The sequence below is a fragment of the Pleurodeles waltl genome, chromosome 1_2 (assembly GCF_031143425.1).
Source record: "Pleurodeles waltl isolate 20211129_DDA chromosome 1_2, aPleWal1.hap1.20221129, whole genome shotgun sequence".
Taxonomy (NCBI): Eukaryota; Metazoa; Chordata; class Amphibia; order Caudata; family Salamandridae; genus Pleurodeles; species Pleurodeles waltl.
This window is the reverse complement of record NC_090437.1, coordinates 367,299,905-367,313,281: the sequence shown is the minus strand read 5'-3', so window position 1 is coordinate 367,313,281 and position 13,377 is coordinate 367,299,905.

The window sequence follows — 13,377 nt, the reverse complement described above, 5'->3', positions numbered from 1 at the left end:
GTTTGATGTAGCACATGGTTAAGTTAAGGTGCATATGTAGAGTTAACTATAGTAAGCACATGGTTAAGTTCAACCTAAAAAACAAAAATGCTATAGGGTTGCTAGTTTTTCAGGGTAAAATACCGCCGATTTGGGGATTTTGGAAGGGCTTAGAGTTGGTACTTGAATAATAGTTTATATACACTATTCAGTATTCTTTAATAAATCCTTTATATGTAGTCAAAACAACATTAAACTGCTTTTGACATGTTTTCCTTTTGAATTTGCAGTCTTCACACCAGGTGTAGTTTGGAGCTTCGGCTACGGTAATTTCAGTATTTTCGAAGTTATTTTGCAGTGATCCCTAGGTCACAACGTTAAGAAACAGAACTGATTTACGAGGATATCATAACAGACACAACAAGAACACAAAGTTCTGACATGCAGTAGGCATAGGACAAACACATCTGTGTCCAAATTGTATATTTTACAGAACGAGGAACTTGAAAGAACGCAAGGGACTGAATTATAGATCAACAATACCGGAGGAAACAATGAACAGTAGGGAACAGTATGGATGTATCAAAGAGAAAATGAACTAAACACTGAGGAAAATAATAAAAAAAGATGAAAACAGAATTACGGTTTCACAGCAGCACGGATAGATCGTTCAGTTTCAGAGATTCAGAGATAATGAGGTGGTGGAGTCTCAGATGCAACTGACCATATTACTTACAGGACTTCAAGGACCTAGAAACGTGAAACAAAAAATAGAGAGACGTTCAAAGACGGGAGATCTGATTACCAGAAACTACTTGTAGATGTTGGACAAAACGATGGAATGAAAGGTTGGTCATGCATTAAATCAAAGGAATGGAACGCAAAAGAAATCTCCAGTGGAGCAAATAGACAGTCTATGGAATGAACACAATATATTTTGTAAAATCGTACAGAATAACAGCACAGAAGAAATAGGCACTTCCGTTAGGAGGGCGTTGTGGGTCGCAAACTATCTCTGTATTTGTTCATGTCCATCTCCCTAACTTGCCTAAAATTGAAACTGGGGATGACGCTTACAAAGTGCGCTAATTGAGGGTCTGATCCCCCAACCGAAAAGTTTGAAATTAACTCTAATAGGAATAGTCCTACATTTCAAACCAACTCTTTCTGAGAGTCCACAAATAATTACAGTTAAACTGTGGGGAAGCTGTGACTGTTGCGCCTTGCCAGGAGTGTTCACATAAGCATTTACAGACTCAGAAATGTAGCTAGGCTTTATTTCCAAATGGGTAAATATTATTCACCAGGCCATTGGCAATTGCTAAAATATTTCCCCCACAAAACAGTTGTCCTGATGGAGAAACCCTTTCCCCTACACCTCCCCAATTTTGGGGCTGAACGTGTCATCTTTCTTTTCCTCTCTTCTTTTCCTCATCTTTGCTCCTAGATAGTCATAAGTAAATTCCTGACTCTATTCAAAGAAGGAATCTACCTGCAAAAGGTATGTGAAAATCCACAAACATGGATTCCTGTGGTAGTTCACCATCTTTTTCAGGTGTGCCAGTGTGGAATACCCATGACCCTTTCTTTGAGATTTACGCATATGCATCTTGCTGATGTAATTTCACATAGTATTAAATCAATTTGAAAGAGCAATTTCACGTTTTATGAATCACACAGTTGAATTCGCACTCCAAAAATAAATGCATAGGCGCACTTAAGTGTCATTTAAGGGCGCCAAAAGCTTTCTGAGCTGGACTGACGTTCATTTCATAGCATGGAAAAATACAATAATAATAATTTGTACAAATGTGGGAGTTCCATAGCTCATGCAGTAATTGTGAACACAAACGTATTCATGACGTTTCTGCTATCAGAATCACTACTAACAGCGTTTTGCTTAGCAATCAATGAAATGTGGCATCGATGCTAGTAATTGGTCCTAAGAGGAGATTTTGCTCACCAGCACTGCTCCTTTAAACCCACATAAATTAAGCAAGAGAGGTGGATTTGATTATTTAAAATATGTTCAAACATTTTCCAAGGACAATGGTATGTTCATTTATTTATTCATATATGTAAGACAGAAGTTCTCAGGGTACATTGATATTTATTTTGTTATTTATTTTGCAGCTTCCTCTAGAACATAAATGTACTGTGGATGTTAGAAGACTAATGCAAAAGTAACACAATGAATTAAGACAATAATAAATATCCAAAATAACATAAAAACAGCAAATACAAACCAAAACTCTACCCCACAGGGCTCATATTATAGAATATGGTGAACGCTCATGGTTTGCGCCAGGTGCACCTTTTAAAAGGCGTGTCTGGTGCAAACAAGGAGAGTGTGCTGTCATAAATGTGCAGCCACAAACCCGTGCTGTTTAAAAGCTGCTCTTTGTTTTTATGTGCAGGTGGCACCTCGCCTGCACTTTTCAGGGGAATTAGAGATCCACTTCCAGGAGGGTGCAGTGAGTGATTGCACCTTGCCTACAATGGGGCCTCTGGGAGGTCCAAGGGACCCTCATTCTCCCCTGCAGATGGCTGCCTTTAGAAGGCGCACTGTAGGTGTGCCACTTTTTTTGTGGCTCACTTTCACTGCCCCTTCATTTTAAAAGACTACATTTCAGCTCCTCCTACATGGTGCCAATCAAAGCAGTGATTTGAGGTTTCAGTGGGAGCGGGTTCCAAATGCTGGTAGTACCCCAAAAAAGGACTGCGCCATTGAACATTATCTGTGCTACCATTGCCTGTTTGTTTTTGTAGTCTAGACCTGCTTTTTTCTCCAATTAACTCTAAGATCATGCAAGTTTGCTGGATTTGCTGAACCTTTTTTGTAGGAAAAGCCACTGTTGGCATGGTTACCCCCTAACCCTAAAACTCAAAAGGAGATGGGAGGTCCTTCTGCCATGTCTGCTTTTCGCCTACAGAGAGGTGCCACAGAAAGGAGTAGGGTTTTCCCGCTTTGAGCTTCTGTTTGGCCATGCTGTAAGGGGACCACTGGCACATGTAAAAGAAGTCTGGGAGAGACCTCTCCATGAGCCTAAACAAGATGTAATGGACTATTTACTAGGCCTCCGCTCCAGGATGGCAGAGTACATGGAAAAGGCAAGCAAGAACCTTGAGGCCAGCCAACGACTCCAGAAGTTGTGGTATGACCAAAAGGCTGCAATGGTTGAATTTCAACCAGGGCAGAAATTCTGGATTCTGGAGCCTGTGGCTCCCAGGGCTGTCCAGAACATATGGAATGGCCCTTACCCAGTGCTAGAAAAGAAGAGTCAGGTCACTTAACTAGTTGATCTGGGCACGAGCAGGACACCCAAGAGGGTGATCCATGTAAACCGCCTTCAACTCTACAATGAAAGGGCAGACATAACCATGTTGATGGTAATTGATGAGGATCAGGAAGCAGAGAGTAAACCTCTCCCTCACCTCCTCTCAACTGACCCTAAAGATGGCTCAGTCAATAGACACCCTCTCTAGCCAACAGCAAGCTGACTGCAGGCAAGTCCTATAGGAGTATGCTGAGCTAATTTCTTTGACCCCTGGTCAGACACACGTGTGTACCCATGATGTGAACACAGGAGACTGTCAAGAAAAAAATATTCAGTCAGTCTGACCAAAGTCAAGGAAAGCATCAAAGTGGAAGTCCACAAGATGCTGGAGTTGGGAGTGATAGAGCACTCTGACAGTCCCTGGGCTAGCCCACTGGTCTTGGTCCCCAAACCTCACACCAAGGATGGAAAGAGAGAGTTGAGGTTTTTTGTGGACTACAGATATCTCAACTCTGTCAACACGACAGCTGTTCACCTCTAACCAAGGGCAGATTAATTAATTGACAAATTAGGTGCAGCCAAATTCTTCAGTATCTTTGACTTGACAGCAGGGTACTGGCAAATCAAAATGGTACCTGGAGCAAAGGAAAAGACAGCATTCTCAATACCTGATGGGCATTAACAGTTTACTGTTATGCCCTTTGGCTTAAAGAATGTCTCTGCCACCTTCCAAAGGTTGGTGAATCAAGACCTTGCTGGCTTGAAGTCCTTTAGTGCAGCATATCTAGATGACATTGCTGTCTTTAGCTCCATCTGGCAGCATCACCTGGTCCACCTGAGGAAGGATTTGCAGGCCCTGCAAGCAGCGGGCCTCTCTATCAAGGCATCCAAATGTCGGATAGGGCAGGGTACAGTGCTTTACTTGGGACACCTTGTAGGTGGAGGCCAAGTGCAGCCATTACAACCCAAGATCCAGACTATTCTGGACTGGGAAGGCTCCAAAAACCCAGACTCAAGTCAGGGCATTCCTTGGCTTGACTCGCTTCTATAGGAGGTTTGTGAAGAGATATGGATCTATAGTGACTCCCCTCACAGAACTCACCTCCATAAAGATGCCCAAGAAAGTTAACTGGACCTTGGACTGTCAAAAGGCCTTTGACACCCTGAAAGAAGCTATGTGTTTAGCACAGTTCTGAAAGCTCCAGATTATTCTAAGCAATTCATTGTGCAGACAGTTGCCTCTGAACATGGGATAATAGCAGTCCTATCTCAAACCACTGATGATGGCCTTGACCAGCCTGTTGCTTTTATTAGCAGGAGGTTACTCCCCAGGGAGCAGCGTTGGAGTGCCATTGAGAGGGAGGCCTTTGCTGTGGTTTGGTCACTGAAATAGTTGAGCCCATACCTGTTTGGTACTCACTTTATAGTTCAAACTGACCACAGACCGCTCCGATGGCTCATGCAGATGAAAGGAGAGAATCCTAAACTGTTGAGGTAACAGACTTTACAGTGGAACACAGACCTGGGATTGCCCATGCCAAGGCAGATGGCCTTTCCAGGTTCTTTCTCTTAGAAAATGAAGATTCTCTTGGGAAAGGTTAGTCTCATCCTCTTTCGTTTGGGGGTGCGGGCTGTGTGGGAAAATGCCACTGTTGGCATGGTTACCCCTAACATTTTGCCTTTTGTTAATGCCAGCTTTGATTGAAAGTGTGCTGTCACCCTGCTAACCAGGCCCCAGCACCAGTGTTCTTTCCCTAAAACTGTACCTTTGTCGCCACAATTGGCACAGCTCTGGCACACTGATAAGTCTCTTGTAAATGGTAGCCCGGTACCAACAGCCCTGTGGCCAGGGAAAGTCTCTAAGGGCTGCAGCATGTATTTTGCCACCCTGGGGACCTTTCACTCAGCACATGCACACTGCCTCACAGCTTGTGTGTGCTGGTGGGAAGAAAAAGACTAAGTCGACATGGCACTCCCCTCAGAGTGCCATGCCCACAACCGACTGCCTGTGGCATAGGTAAGTCACCCCTCTAGCAGTCCTTACGGCCCTAAGGCAGGGTGCACTATACCACAGGTGAGGGCATAGCTGCATGAGCACTATGCCCCTACAGTGTCTAAGCAAATTCTTAGACATTGTAAGTGCAGGGTAGCCATAAAGAGTATATGGTCAGGGAGTTTGTCAAACATGAATTCCACAGTACCATAATGGCTACACTGAATACTGGGAAGTTTGGTATCAAAATTCTCAGCACAATAAATCCACACTGATGCCACTGTGAGATTTATTGAGAAATGCACTCAGAAGGCATCTTAGAGATGCCCCCTGCATACCAGCCCAACTGCTAGTGCCTCAAAGGCTCAAGCCTGGTGTTACAATGCCCCCACTTTTGGCAGAAAGTCCGGAGGAGATCATGAGAAAAACAAGGAGGAGTCACCCTCCAGCTAGGACAGCCCCTAAGGTGTCCAGAGTAAAGTGACCCCATCCTTAGAAAATCTTCCATCTTGCTTTGGAGGATTTAGCCCAATAGGGATACGTATGTGCCCCCCTCCCCCAAAGGGAGGAGGCACAAGGAGGGTGTAGCCACCCTCAGGGACAGTAGCCATTGGCTACTGCCCTCCAGCCCTAAACACACCCCAAAATCTAATATTTTGGGGCAACCCTGAACCCAGGAAATAGGATTCCTGATAACCTAACAAGAAGAAGGACTGCAGGCCTGAAAACCCTGCAGAGAAGAAGGAGACAACAACTGCTTTGGCCCTAGCTCTACCGGCCTGTCTCCAGATTCAAAGAACCTGCGACAGCGACACATCTAGCAGGCCCAGCATTCTCCGCGGACTCAGAGGACTGCCCTGCAAACCAAAGGACAAAGAAACTCCTGTGGACAGCAGCTCTGTCCAAAACAGCAAAGAAGAAACCATCCATAAAGGGACTCCCACCTCACTCCTGAAGCGTGAGTCCCCAACACTCTGCACCCAATGGCTTTGGCTCGTGTCCAGAGAACCCAACACTGCAACTAGGACCCACTGGTGACTCCGATGGCGTGTCCACCCTGAGACAACCTCCCTGCACCCCCACATTAATGTCTGCAGAGAGAATCCAAAGGATCCCCCTGACCGTGACTGCCCGGTAACAAAGAACCTGATGCCTGAAAGAAGCACTGCATCTGCAGCCCCCAGGCCCGAGAGGAACCAACTACTGGTGCAGGAGTGACCAGCATGCGGCCCTCATCTTTGCCCAGTCAGTGGCTGGCCCGAGAAGCCCCCTGTGCCCTGCCTGCATTGCCAGAGCGACTCGCCGCGTCCCTCCATTGATTTAAATCACAAACCCAACCCTTTGTTTGCACACTGCACCCGTCCGCCCCTGTGCCGCTGAGGGGGTATTTTGTGTGCCTGTTTGGGACCCCCCATTGCTCTCCAAAACCCCCCTTGTCTGCTCCCCGAGGACTAGACAAGGGGAGCAGACTAGAACCGAAGCACCCCTAGTCTCCATAGGCGCCTATGTTATTTGGGCCCCTCTTTGACCTCTGCACCTGACTGGCCCTGTGTTACTAGCGCTGGGTGTTTGGGGTTGACTTGAACCCCCCAACGGTGGGTTGCCTATGCCCGGAGACTAAACTTGTAAGTGCTTTACTTACCTGACAAACTAACCTTTCCTTACCTCCCCCAGGAACTGTTGCATTTTGCACTATGTCCACTTTTAAAATAGCTTATTGCAATTTTATGCTATACTGTGTACATTACTGTTTTCATTCAAAGTTCTATATTTACCTATGCCAAGTACCCTACAATTTATGTACGTACTTGAAATCTGAATCTTGTGGTTCTAAAATAAATTAAGAAAATAATATTTTTCTATGTAAAAACCTATTGGCCTGGAGTTAAGTCTTTGAGTGCGTGTTCCCATTTATTGCCTGTGTGTGTACAACAAATGCTTAACACTACCCTCTGATAAGCTTGACCGCATTACCACAAATAGAGCATTAGTATTATCTATTATTGCCACTATCAACCTCTAAGGGGAACCCCTGGACTCTGCACACTATCTCTCACTTTAAGATAGTATATACAGAGCCAGCTTCCTACATTTTGACTTCATTGTATATCTTCAGGAATGTGCTTCAGGGACAGCAGAGCACCCAAAGTACACTCCCTTTTGAATGTGGGTGGCTGCTGACCCTTCAACCCTGTCTAGACCATGGGGGTCATTACAACCCTGGCGGACGGTGTTAAAGCGGCGGAAAGACCGCCAACAGGCTGGCGGTCTTTTTTTGAGTATTATGACCATGGCGGTTACCGCCATGGTCATCCACCGATTCTCCGTTCCGCCTGCCAGGGCGGAGACGACCACTGGGCTGGAGACCTGGGTCTCCAACCCGGCGGCCGTCACAATACCGCCGCCGATATTTTGACCCAGCTTACCGCTGTGGATTTCCAGCGGTAGGAACCGCCATGAAATCCATGGCGTTAAGCACTATCAGTGCCAGGGAATTCCTTCCCTGGCACTGATAGGGGTCTCCCCCACCCCACCCTGACTCCCTCCCCTACACCCCCCATCACCCCTGCCACCCCCCAAAGGTGGCAGGGCCCCCCTCCCCACCCCGACCCCCAACATCACATAACTCACACACACACGACACGCACGCAGGCACCACCAACACACACGCACACACACCGACATACATGCCTACATCCACACAGTCAGTCAGTCACGCACACCCATATACAGGCATACACGCACACATCCATACAGACATACATACAGACATACACGCACTCATTCCCAAAACATGGAACACCCCCGCAAGCATACACGCACTCACACACCCCCTCTACATACACAGACGCACACCCCCATGCACCCACACAACACACAACACCCCCCTCACCCCCCCTCCCCTAACGGACGATCGACTTAGCTGTTCCGTCGATCCTCCAGGAGGGGACGGGAGCCATAGGGGCTGCTCCACCGACACCACACCGCCAACAGAACACCGCTGCACCGAATCACAGGACGTGATTCACTGGGCGGTGTTCTGTTGGCGTGGCGGTGGAGGTGGAGCAACCGCCACTTCCCCACCACCCGCCAGTATGGCTGTTGGCGGCTCTCTGTCGGAAAAAGGACAGAGAGCAGCCAACAGTCATAATACGCCGAGCGGCAAACCACCACTACTGACGGTCTTCCGCACGGCGGTCCCTCAGTGGTCTTGTTAAAAGACCACCGAGGTTGTAATGACCCCCCCATGTCTAGCAGCTGAAACAGCAATTACTAGTTCAGGGGTACAAACCTTTTTTCTGCACCCCTTTGGGGATAATGACTGTTGTCTCTCTCCAGTTAAATGTCTGTCTAGTCTACGTGTGTGGTAAGCTGTCTCTATGTGTGCAGTGTGTGCTGTACTAAATTGTCAATCTTCAGCTAAGGACACAAACCCCTTATGAATCCTAGTCATCTCTGAGGCTTTCCTATTGTAGCAAGAATTTGAACCCTTTACATAAGAAATAAGGGGGAAACTGGATGGGAAAGAGATAATGCAGAGGCACATGTCATATGGGTGTGACATTACCAGACAAAGGATGAACTGGTACCATCAATTGGGCTGATTCATTGAATGTTTCTCAGGTGCTATGTGGTGGTCACAATAAGTATGGTAACCAATGAAAGCTAAACACAGATGAAATAAATGTTATAAATAGACAGTGAGGATTTGCTCACAACAAGGCAAATGGCTTACCCTGATACAACAGAGAAATTCTCACCTTAGCAGCAGTTAGTGGTCTAGCCTTTCCCAAGTGCCAAGACGCAGTCTGCCATAGTCTCCAGTCCCTTTATTGTCTGAATTGAGTGATTCTATGATTATGGTGGGGTTTTATGCAGTGATAGACTGACTACTTAATGAGGGTCCAAACATGTGTCCATGTCCCATTTCCTCATCACTGTTGGACATAAATCCTGGCAGTATCAATCACTTGCTGATGATTTCTCCCGGGACAATTGAGAGACATTTTTGGTTAGTCCAGGAAATGTTTGTGGTGCTGACAGAACAAACAGTAAATATGCTATGCACAAATAAGGCTGGTTCCTAAGATCTCTCAAAAATATCAAACCTGACTTAGTCTACTAGATATTAGAACTGCCAATGACATTTCCAGGAATCTACAATGGAATCTACTGCACACTCGAGTCACATCATTCAAGAGGATAGGTAGGTGAGATATAGCTTGAGTCCTGTGGCACAGTGAGTACCAGGCCAGTCTGGACACACCCATCACACTGCAGCAAACAAAATGGTTATGGATGTAATATTTAAATTAATCTCAAACACAGGCAATTGCTCAGAGTTTCATTTCAGTCCATTGCTTTTAACTTGCAATGTCATCTCAGACAGGACACAGCCACATGCAAATAAGCCTTGCACATGCTCCAGTATGCTCAGCTTAGCCTAAAATACCAGGTCAGGTCCCCTCAGGGCAGGAACACATACAACCACAGCCCAGTTTAGACTTATTTAGGCCTCATCAGAATGGTGCAGCTTGAGTCCTATGGCACACTCAGCACATAACCCATGCCAGAGCATAACTGTTGCTCTGACAGGAAACTAAAGTGATGAATGGATTGATTCTCTCAGCCTCTGTGAATTACTTGGAGCCACAGTAAAGTGCATTGCTTTATGATTTTCTCTTCAGCCGTCTCTGATACAGAGATCTATTGATTTACCAACGCCCATGAAAGATAGAATTGTCTCACTAAACTGATATAAGTTGGTTATTTCTCCATCGTGAAGATGACCTATCACTTCCGTTGGGGACTAAATGCTGTTAAAGACAGTAGCGACCTAAACATTTTTACCATCTAGCGTAGTTGTTTCAGAGGATTGTTACCCCTACAAACCGTTCATAAATTCGTACTTATTGGAGCTAGGTTTCTTAATGGGCATGTGATTGTAATTGTTGTGGTATTATATTTTGCACCTGCTCTGTTAATAACAATAAGGAGCACCCCCACTAAAGACTGTCTAAGTTTGCTTATAATTGACTTATTTGTGGGATTCTTTTCATCAACCTTTTCCTACAGCTAACTACAAATAATTCAACATATTTATAGTTCGGGATGTGTTTTCATTTGTTAATGTTCTTTCTTCTCTAATAAAAAAAATATGTTCATTATTTCAGTGAACCAAACAGTTTTTACTGGACCACAACTTTTTAGAGATATGTAATCCTGTATAGACAAGTTGTTGTTGACATATAGGACCCTACTTTCATATAGGTCTGAAGGCAGCTCCTGTGGTTTCTTATACTAACAACATACATAAGCTTAAGATGTGTAATCTGCTTAGACCTTCAATGCATGTTGCTGCACTGTTTGTCAGATGACATTAATCTGGTGCAATAAATGCAAGGGTTAGGGCATTTTGGAAGGTGTGACTGATAGTGGTAACATTGGAGGACAAATTTCTAAATTGCACCAAAAGAGTATTGACAGGATTTATTGTAGGCAAATTCTGCAGGAGATATCCATGGAGAAAATTTAGATGGATGATTTATCGTGAAGCATCTAAGATATTGTTTAATGGATTGATTACCTTCTGAGTTTGTCCATCAGTCTCAGGTGATAGGCAGCAGATTTAATATTGATAATACCTATCTTCTTTATCAGTCCAGAAAAGTGCTGTAAAAGTGAGACCCTCTTTTAGTACAAATGACATCTCTAATGCTATGAAGTTGAAAGATGTTATCAAGCAAAACCTGGATTAATTCTACGGCTATGTAAAGTTTCTCTACAGGAATGTAATGTCAGCAATTTAGGAAAAGAAAATCGATGAAAACCATAGCTGTAGATCCTCACGCCTTCATAGTTTAACTATAACATCTACCACAATGGTGGCCCAAGGATGTTTTGGTGTGAGCAATGGTTAATAAAGACCAATTGGTTTAATGTGAGACGTTTTTGCTTGAGCACAAACAGAACATTGTTTAGCATATCTACTATGTGGTTCACACCTTACAATTAAGAATGTCTACTAACTAGCTCTTGAGACGGTCCTGGATGAATGGCTACTGGACAGACATGACACACATGTAAAACATATTACTTATTACTCTTTGAAGGGAACATGCAATGCAATCCTTTGGTAGTGTCTGGACAATTTTTGCTGTCTTATAAATTTCTGCTTTAACAACTGAATATAGTCAATGTGTTGCTCTACTTGTACCACTTGCTTACAAAAATGATCCCAGGCCTCCGTTAGTGCCCTGGGAGCTAACATGTGGAGGTCAAGATGACTCTGCTTCTTTCACAACTTACCTGGACAAGGCATGAGTTTACCCCATGATGATGTCCAGGATCATATGTAATCTAGCAGAGGAATAAAGAAAAAAAGATGGACCAATGGCCCTGACAGTTTTTGTAAACTTCATTGAGATCACATTTAATAAGCTGCTTTGATCTGTCTATACTGTTCTCTTGTAGTTGGCTTCTTCTAATAAATGATGTCAATGTATGAAGACCTCCTTGATGTTTCCTGTCCTACACACTGTAGTTGTATTCTGTACCGGACAGGGGGCAAGAGGAGTATGCTACAAAATGCCAAACTTCACTTTTCAAATTCCTTTGGGATAATACTGCCCCCTAGAAAATTCAGAAGCACCTGTTCTGTTGTGAATGGTAAATAGAACTCTTGATGTTGCAGTAAGGGAATGGAAGTAAAAGGTTCCTTCAAGATAGAAAAGAATTCTTCATGTTCTTCACCCTACTAAAATTAGAGTCCTTTTTTCTCAATTTATGATGGGCCAAATGTTGCTGGGGCAATCCTGAATGGCCTGTGGTAAACATTTTCAAAGTCTACCCAATTTCCTGTCTTTTTCCCTGTTAGGTCAAGGCCATTCTAATATGGCTTATCCCTTCTAATTATTTATTCCTATTCCCTTCGCTGATATTTGAACCCCTAGAAGGGCAATCCCTAGCAAGAGAGCACTTCCTTGATATGTTCTCTATGCTGTTGTACAACTTCAGACAGATCAGGATATCATCAAGTACACTAGCATGATTTTTTTGATAAGCCTTGAAAAGTGTTGCCAACATAATGCTGGGGAAATGCACAGATTAAATCACATGACTAGATAGCTAGATATTCATAATGTCCATATTCTATATTGAATCCTTATGTCCATTTTAAGCTCCTGGTGAATAAAGTTTGGGAAAAACTCTAGCTGATTTTATTTCGTTCAATAATACCTAAGTGAGAGAGAATACTGTTATTTTGAATTTGGAGTTCAGTTAATGGTGGTCATCACAGAGTCAATACTCTACATTAGGCTTGAATCAAACACATAAGAAGCCTTTCCTGTGAATTAGAACACCTAAAAAACTCTTCTATATTTTCCAAAATGTATGTATACAAAACATGTCAAGGTCTGCTAGCTCTTAAATGTAGGATAGCACCTCTAGAGACAAAATGGAATGGAGTGTTGCAGCCTGCCAACCAATTACCAGATTATGTAACCTCGATCAAGTGGATCTCAGTATGATGGAGAAGCAGGAGAGTCTGCGATATTGAAAGGGATGGTTTCTACATGCCCACTAAAGTTACTCATAAGGAGAGGTTTCATTTCTTCCTGTACTGCCTGGAATGTAAGCAAAGTGTCATCTCTTCCTTTAATGGTTTCTGAATGATCTTTACCATTGGTAGGAGTGACATGTTTTAGCTGAAAGGCACGGACTGTGAAACAACAAGAACTGTCTGATTCCAGCAAAGCTTAGAGGATGACAGGACCCCCAAAGGTTGTAATATCCACACATAAATTGAAAAGTGGTTTCTGAGTGACAGACTGGTGTCAAATATGTTCAGCCTACCACATCCTTCTAGGCATGAGCAGACCCCTGTCAAGAATGAAGAAGTTGGTTATAAAACCAGATGTGAACCAGGATTCCACTGCCAATGCCTAAATCACCAAGGAACTAGCGTCTCCTGAACAGAAGCATACAAAGGGAAAAACAAACAAAATCCAAACAAGCAAGGATAACTCAACCAATTAATATTCTAGGGGAAACGACTAACTCACTTACAAGGGAGAAAAAAAAAATATTGATTGTGGGATTGATTTGGACCCAATGTGTATATTG